Below are 6,406 nucleotides of genomic sequence, written 5' to 3' on the forward strand. Positions count from 1 at the left end.
TTGTGACTGACGGGTGATAGATGTTACTGCCGGGTGATAGATGTGACTGACGGGTGATAGATGTGACTGCCGGGTGATAGATGTGACTGACGGGTGATAGATGTGACTGACGGGTGATAGATGTGACTGACGGGTGATAGTTGTTACTGCCGGGTGATAGATGTGACTGCCGGGTGATAGATGTGACTGCCGGGTGATAGATGTGACTGCCGGGTGATAGATGTGACTGCCGGGTGATAGATGTGACTGCCGGGTGATAGATGTGACTGCCGGGTGATAGATGTTCCCGCTGGACGCATCTCCGGAGTCATCGGTTTCAGAGAATCTCCGAGTAGACAAATTTACTGAGCAATGTAATGACTCCACATAAGGAGATGCATCAACCCCCAGGGCCGGCTCCCTGCCCTCCGCTGTATAATGTATAGTGTAAAGGCCCTAGTCAACGGAACTGATAATCGTCCTGTGGAATAGGAGGCAACGATCACCCGACATCGTTCATGTCGGCTGATTGTTGAGGTCGTTTGTCTTTCAACGTGTTGAGAGACAAACGACTTATATAGCAGCGATCTGCTGCCGCCACTCCGCGGAATTGGAGTGCTGGAAAAAGACCCCCGCTATATCTCATGGGCTACCCAGCAATCAGCCACCCCCCCCCCCCCCCCCCCGGACTCACCCGCTCGCAGGTGCAGCTTTGCTCGGGATAGACCATCAATGTTAGGCAAAGAACAGGCCATGGCACTAGTGCATTCCCTTGAACGGGATAATGCTCCAGTACTGCAATAATGCACCAGTCCCACGTACAGAGCCAGTCTGCAGCAGCTGTATACCTGTCATGCTACATTCATCCTTCTGTCTTCCCCAATAACACGCTGTTGCATTGCACCATTGTATCCTGACTTACAATATGCTAAATGACCAAAGGAATGATAGCACCATGTGATGGAGAGAGAGAAGGGTTGGGACAATCTAGAGTATTGGTATATAGGCCCAGCACTATGTCAGCAGGATTACACTATATATACATAGTGATGGGAGCACTGGGCATGATACATGGGCTGGCATACCGTGTGTCCTGCATCAGTGCACCATGTGAATGGCGTCTTATAGTCCCCCCTGCAGAATGAGAAGCATACCTGGAAACACATGGTCTATGTACCACGCAAGGATCCAATACACAAAAGCATCAAAAAGCATCATGACTATAGAGAACAAGAAGCTGTATTCATCTCCCTCAACCGGACTCTTCCGGATATTGCCGAACTGTAAGCCGAGGCCTTGCTCCTCGTATCGGGATAAATATTCTGTCCCAAAGCCGAAAGCCACAGGAGACAGCAAACTCTGCAACAGAAGAGACACAAGATCAGAGGACAATGTGACTATGAGGGGCTGCTGCCCGAACACTGTGCTCTATGAGATGCTGCTGCCCGAACACTGTGCTCTATGAGATGCTGCTGCCCGAACACTGTGCTCTATGAGATGCTGCTGCCCGAACACTGTGCTCTATGAGATGCTGCTGCCCGAACACTGTGCTCTATGAGATGCTGCTGCCCGAACACTGTGCTCTATGAGATGCTGCTGCCCGAACACTGTGCTCTATGAGATGCTGCAGTCCGAACACTGTGCTCTATGAGATGCTGCTGCCCGAACACTGTGCTCTATGAGATGCTGCTGCCCAGTGACTGTGCTCTATGAGATGCTGCTGCCCGGTGACTGTGCTCTATGAGATGCTGCTGCCCGGTGACTGTGCTCTATGAGATGCTGCCCGGTGACTGTGCTCTATGAGATGCTGCTGCCCGGTGACTGTGCTCTATGAGATGCTGCCCGGTGACTGTGCTCTATGAGATGCTGCTGCCCGGTGACTGTGCTCTATGAGATGCTGCTGCCCGGTGACTGTGCTCTATGAGATGCTGCTGCCCGTCCTATGGTGGTTGGCCGAGATATAGCCGGGCCCAGTGATGTTATGTCGTGATGCCAGTGGCGGTTGGGCACACAGGTATTATTTAAAGGTCCGGCTATACCTGGTGGACAGAGTCCTGCCGGGCTGTTGCAGGGTCCCTTGGGTACTTATCACGGTGGTCCGGAGTGTAGTAGTGACCCACCCGGACTATTGGCACTGCCACCCAAAGAAAGGGGAGATGACCCAAGGAGTGTGTGTGCTGTGTTGGTGCGTGGCGAGGAATCACAGAGTCTCTTTACTATAAAAAGAATCTGGTTTACTCTGAAGATACTTATGTGCAGTGACAGAGTACTTTATACTTGATAAGACACTTGATAGTTTAAGATCCAGATGTGTAGTGAGAGTATAGAGAGTGGTACAGTCATACTGACTGAGTTGCGTGCTGAAAGATACAAAGAAGAATCAAAAGAGTAGAGAGGAGGATGTTGTGAGAGTCCCAACTCAAGTAGTACTGTGCTCTGTCGGGATGTCGGAGGTAGAAATAGAAGAATACTTTAGAAGAGAGAGAATACTTATGCCTGTGTTTTGACTCTTTGGTCTTTGCACCACCTATTGCCCACCAGTGTCGGGGGACCCGTCCTAGTGGGTGACACAAGCCCCAGACCTTGTTACCTGGAATGAGTGGAATGCTGAGGGTTCCCTGTCCACACCCATGCTGCAAGATAGAGTTCATAGGCTTCTAGCAACTTTGCTCTATCCAGATCAGTTCCTTTACTTTCTTTGTGTATACTGTCCTGCACTGTGACTCTCCTTGTCCACGGCGTAGGTTGAGATGATCTCTGACTTGTCCTCTCTAGTGAAGGGTTTAACACTGCATAGTGTTGAGTGGAGTTACTTGAGAAGAAACTGTAGGTTGCGTGTGCCTAGGTCTGTTTCTAGACTGCACACTGAGACTGAGGACTGGGCAAGGGCCAGGGCCCAACTGGACCCCTGAGGCACCGTTCTGGCTTGCGTCCTTCCTGTACAGAGTCTACACTTCCTCTACCCATGTGACTTCCTATCTATGGCCCCTGTAAGGTGTGCTGTGAGTGGGTGAAGAGTGCATAAGTGAGAAATAAAAAGAGAAATGATAGAAGAAGAGAGTACTCTCATTGGTCTACAGATCCATGTGACATATAAACAAACAATAACCCCTTCAGTACTACAGCTGTGCAATAACTGAATACAACCGAATACACACACTTGCAATAGCGACATCTTGTGGTGAAACTTTGGCACTGCTACATCACCATTTACACCCAAAAAGTGCAGGCTTTTACGAGGGGTGTAACTAATAGCAACACCTGTGGTGGGACACTGCAACTTTGCTCTATGAGCAGCTGTCATTGACTGTGCTCTGTGAGCAGCTGCCCGGTGACTATGCTGTATATGCTGCTGCTGCCCGGTGACTGTGCCCTATGAGGGGCTGCCCGGTGACTGTGCCCTATGAGGGGCTGCCCGGTGACTGTGCCCTATGAGGGGCTGCCCGGTGACTGTGCCCTATGAGGGGCTGCCCGGTGACTGTGCCCTATGAGGGGCTGCCCGGTGACTGTGCCCTATGAGGGGCTGCTGCCCGGTGACTGTGCCCTATGAGGGGCTGCTGCCCGGTGACTGTGCCCTATGAGGGGCTGCCCGGTGACTGTGCCCTATGAGGGGCTGCCCGGTGACTGTGCCCTATGAGGGGCTGCCCGGTGACTGTGCCCTATGAGGGGCTGCCCGGTGACTGTGCCCTATGAGGGGCTGCCCGGTGACTGTGCCCTATGAGGGGCTGCCCGGTGACTGTGCCCTATGAGGGGCTGCCCGGTGACTGTGCCCTATGAGGGGCTGCCCGGTGACTGTGCCCTATGAGGGGCTGCCCGGTGACTGTGCCCTATGAGGGGCTGCCCGGTGACTGCTCTATCAGCGGCTGTCAGTGACTGTGCTTGGTGAGCAGCTGCAGGTGACATACCGCCATGGTCTTCAGTCTGAACGTCATGCGGTCCTGCCAGGCGAAGCAGAGGATGTGCGGCAGGTAGAGGGTGAAGTAGATGACCCCGCTGCAGGCGGCCGCCAGGTTGGCTTTGGAGAAGAAGACGCTCATAAGGAAGCCCTGCATGATGGTGGAGAGTGTGAACGCCATCAGGAAGAGGAAGAGGATGATGGGATTGCTGTAGTAAAGGACTCCGCCACCCTGCAAGCACAAAAGGGAAACCATCAGCAGGAGACGTCTCTGATACTTCAGTCCGATCAGTGATGTGATGGGGGCAGATTTTCTGATCCTGTATAAATGGACAACTGGGCGTTACATTCCTTGTCAAAGGGGCGTGTCTTACACAGTCTGACGATGTCCAATCACTGCTGACAGATGGCCACATTAGCATAAAGTGTATGGGGACCTATAGGGGACAGACTTACTGACAGGGAGAATGGTACCGCCCAGTTGTCAGTTTAGTCATAGATTTCCAGGTGGTACAAGAGATAGTAGACAACCCGGGAATAAAAGTATTTGGAAAGTGCCCACACATAGCAGATTAACAGTGGCTGCACCCAGCAATGCCACTGTGTGTGTGTGTGTGTGTGTGTGTGTATGTACAGTATGTGTGTATGTATACTATGTACAGTATGTATACATGTTGTATGTGTGTGTGTGTATATGTATACATGTTGTATGTGTGTGTGTACAGTATGTGTGTATGTATACTATGTATATATATGTGTGTGTGTGTGTGTGTGTGTGTGTGTGTAGTAGGTATATATGTTGTGTGTGTATGTACAGTATGTGTGTATGTACAGTGTGTTTATGCATGTAGTGTGTGTGTGTATGTACAGTATGTATACCATGTGTGTATGTACAGTATATATACATGTTGTATACTATGTATGTACAGTGTGTGTTTGTGTATGTACAGTATGTGTGTATGTATACTATGTGTGTATGTGTACAGTATGTATACATGTGTGTGTATGTACAGTATGTGTGTGTATGTACAGTGTGTGTATATGCAGTGTGTTTATGTATGTACAGTGTGTATGTACAGTATGTGTGTGTATGTACAGTATGTGTGTGTATGTACCGTATGTGTATGTACAGTGTGTGTATATGTAGTGTGTTTATGTATGTACAGTGTGTATGTACAGTATGTGTGTGTATGTACCGTATGTGTGTGTATGTACAGTGTGTGTATGTACAGTATGTATACTATGTAGTGTGTGTGTATATGTTCAGTGTGTGTGTGTATATGTACAGTGTGTGTGTATGTACAGTGTGTGTATGTATGTACAGTATGTATACCATGTATGTATGTATGTACGTATAGTGTGTGTGTATGTACAGTATATGTGTATGTACAGTGTGTGTATGTACAGTATATGTGTATGTACAGTGTGTATGTATGTACAGTGTGTGTGTATTTACAGTGTGTGTGTGTATATCCAGTATGTGTATGTACAGTATACATGTACATTGTGTGTGTATGTACAGTGTGTGTATGTATGTACAGTAAGTATACTATGTATGTATGTATGTGTATGTATGTATACTATGTATGTGTGTGTATCTACAGTATGTATACTATGTATGTGTATGTATGTATACTATGTGTGTGTATGTACAGTATATATACATGTTGTGTGTGTATATGTACAGTATGTAAGTGTGTGTATGTACAGTATATATACATGTTGTGTGTGTATATGTACAGTATGTAAGTGTGTGTATGTACAGTATATATACATGTTGTGTGTGTATATGTACAGTATGTAAGTGCATGTACAGTATATATACATGTTGTATGTGCGTGTGTATGTACAATATATATACATATTGTGTGTTGCAATAGAATCTTCTTCTTTTCCTCGGTGTTCTGTGTGGCTGACCTGTACACTATACACAATCATCTATCCGCTTTACATTTTCTGAGAATTTCAGCGGTGGAATCTGCTCTCTACATTCCAGCACACACCGCGCTCGCTTCCCATCACCCGTCCCACTTCTCAGATCTGACAGGACAGATAAAGCACGAAAAGAATGTAAAGCGCAGGTAGCCGGCCGTGCAAACCGGTGATAATCCCGAGTAATGACCGACAATTACCACAGCGCTTGTTTCCGTTGCAAAACATATAATCCCGGCATACACATGACCATAGGGCCGGTACACCGCATACATGACCGTAGGGGCGGTACACCGCATACATGACCATAGGGCCGGTACACCGCATACATGACCATAGGGCCGGTACACCGCATACATGACCATAGGGCCGGTACACCGCATACATGACCATAGGGCCGGTACACCGCATACATGACCATAGGGCCGGTACACCGCATACATGACCATAGGGCCGGTACACCGCATACATGACCATAGGGCCGGTACACCGCATACATGACCATAGGGGCGGTACACCACATACATGACCATAGGGGCGGTACACTGCATACATGACCCATAGGGGCGGTACACCGCATACATGACCATAGGGGCGGTA

At 48.7% G+C, this 6,406-nt stretch overlaps 1 pseudogene; it reads right to left on the reverse strand.

Moving 5' to 3' along the window:
• LOC138775057 (retinal-specific phospholipid-transporting ATPase ABCA4-like) overlaps nt 1-5,914 on the reverse strand; it is a 47,239-nt pseudogene extending 41,325 nt beyond the window's left edge.
• Nucleotides 5,915-6,406: the final 492 nt, after the last annotated feature.

The sequence above is a fragment of the Dendropsophus ebraccatus genome, unplaced genomic scaffold, assembly GCF_027789765.1.
Source record: "Dendropsophus ebraccatus isolate aDenEbr1 unplaced genomic scaffold, aDenEbr1.pat pat_scaffold_1278_ctg1, whole genome shotgun sequence".
Classification (NCBI taxonomy): domain Eukaryota; kingdom Metazoa; phylum Chordata; class Amphibia; order Anura; family Hylidae; genus Dendropsophus; species Dendropsophus ebraccatus.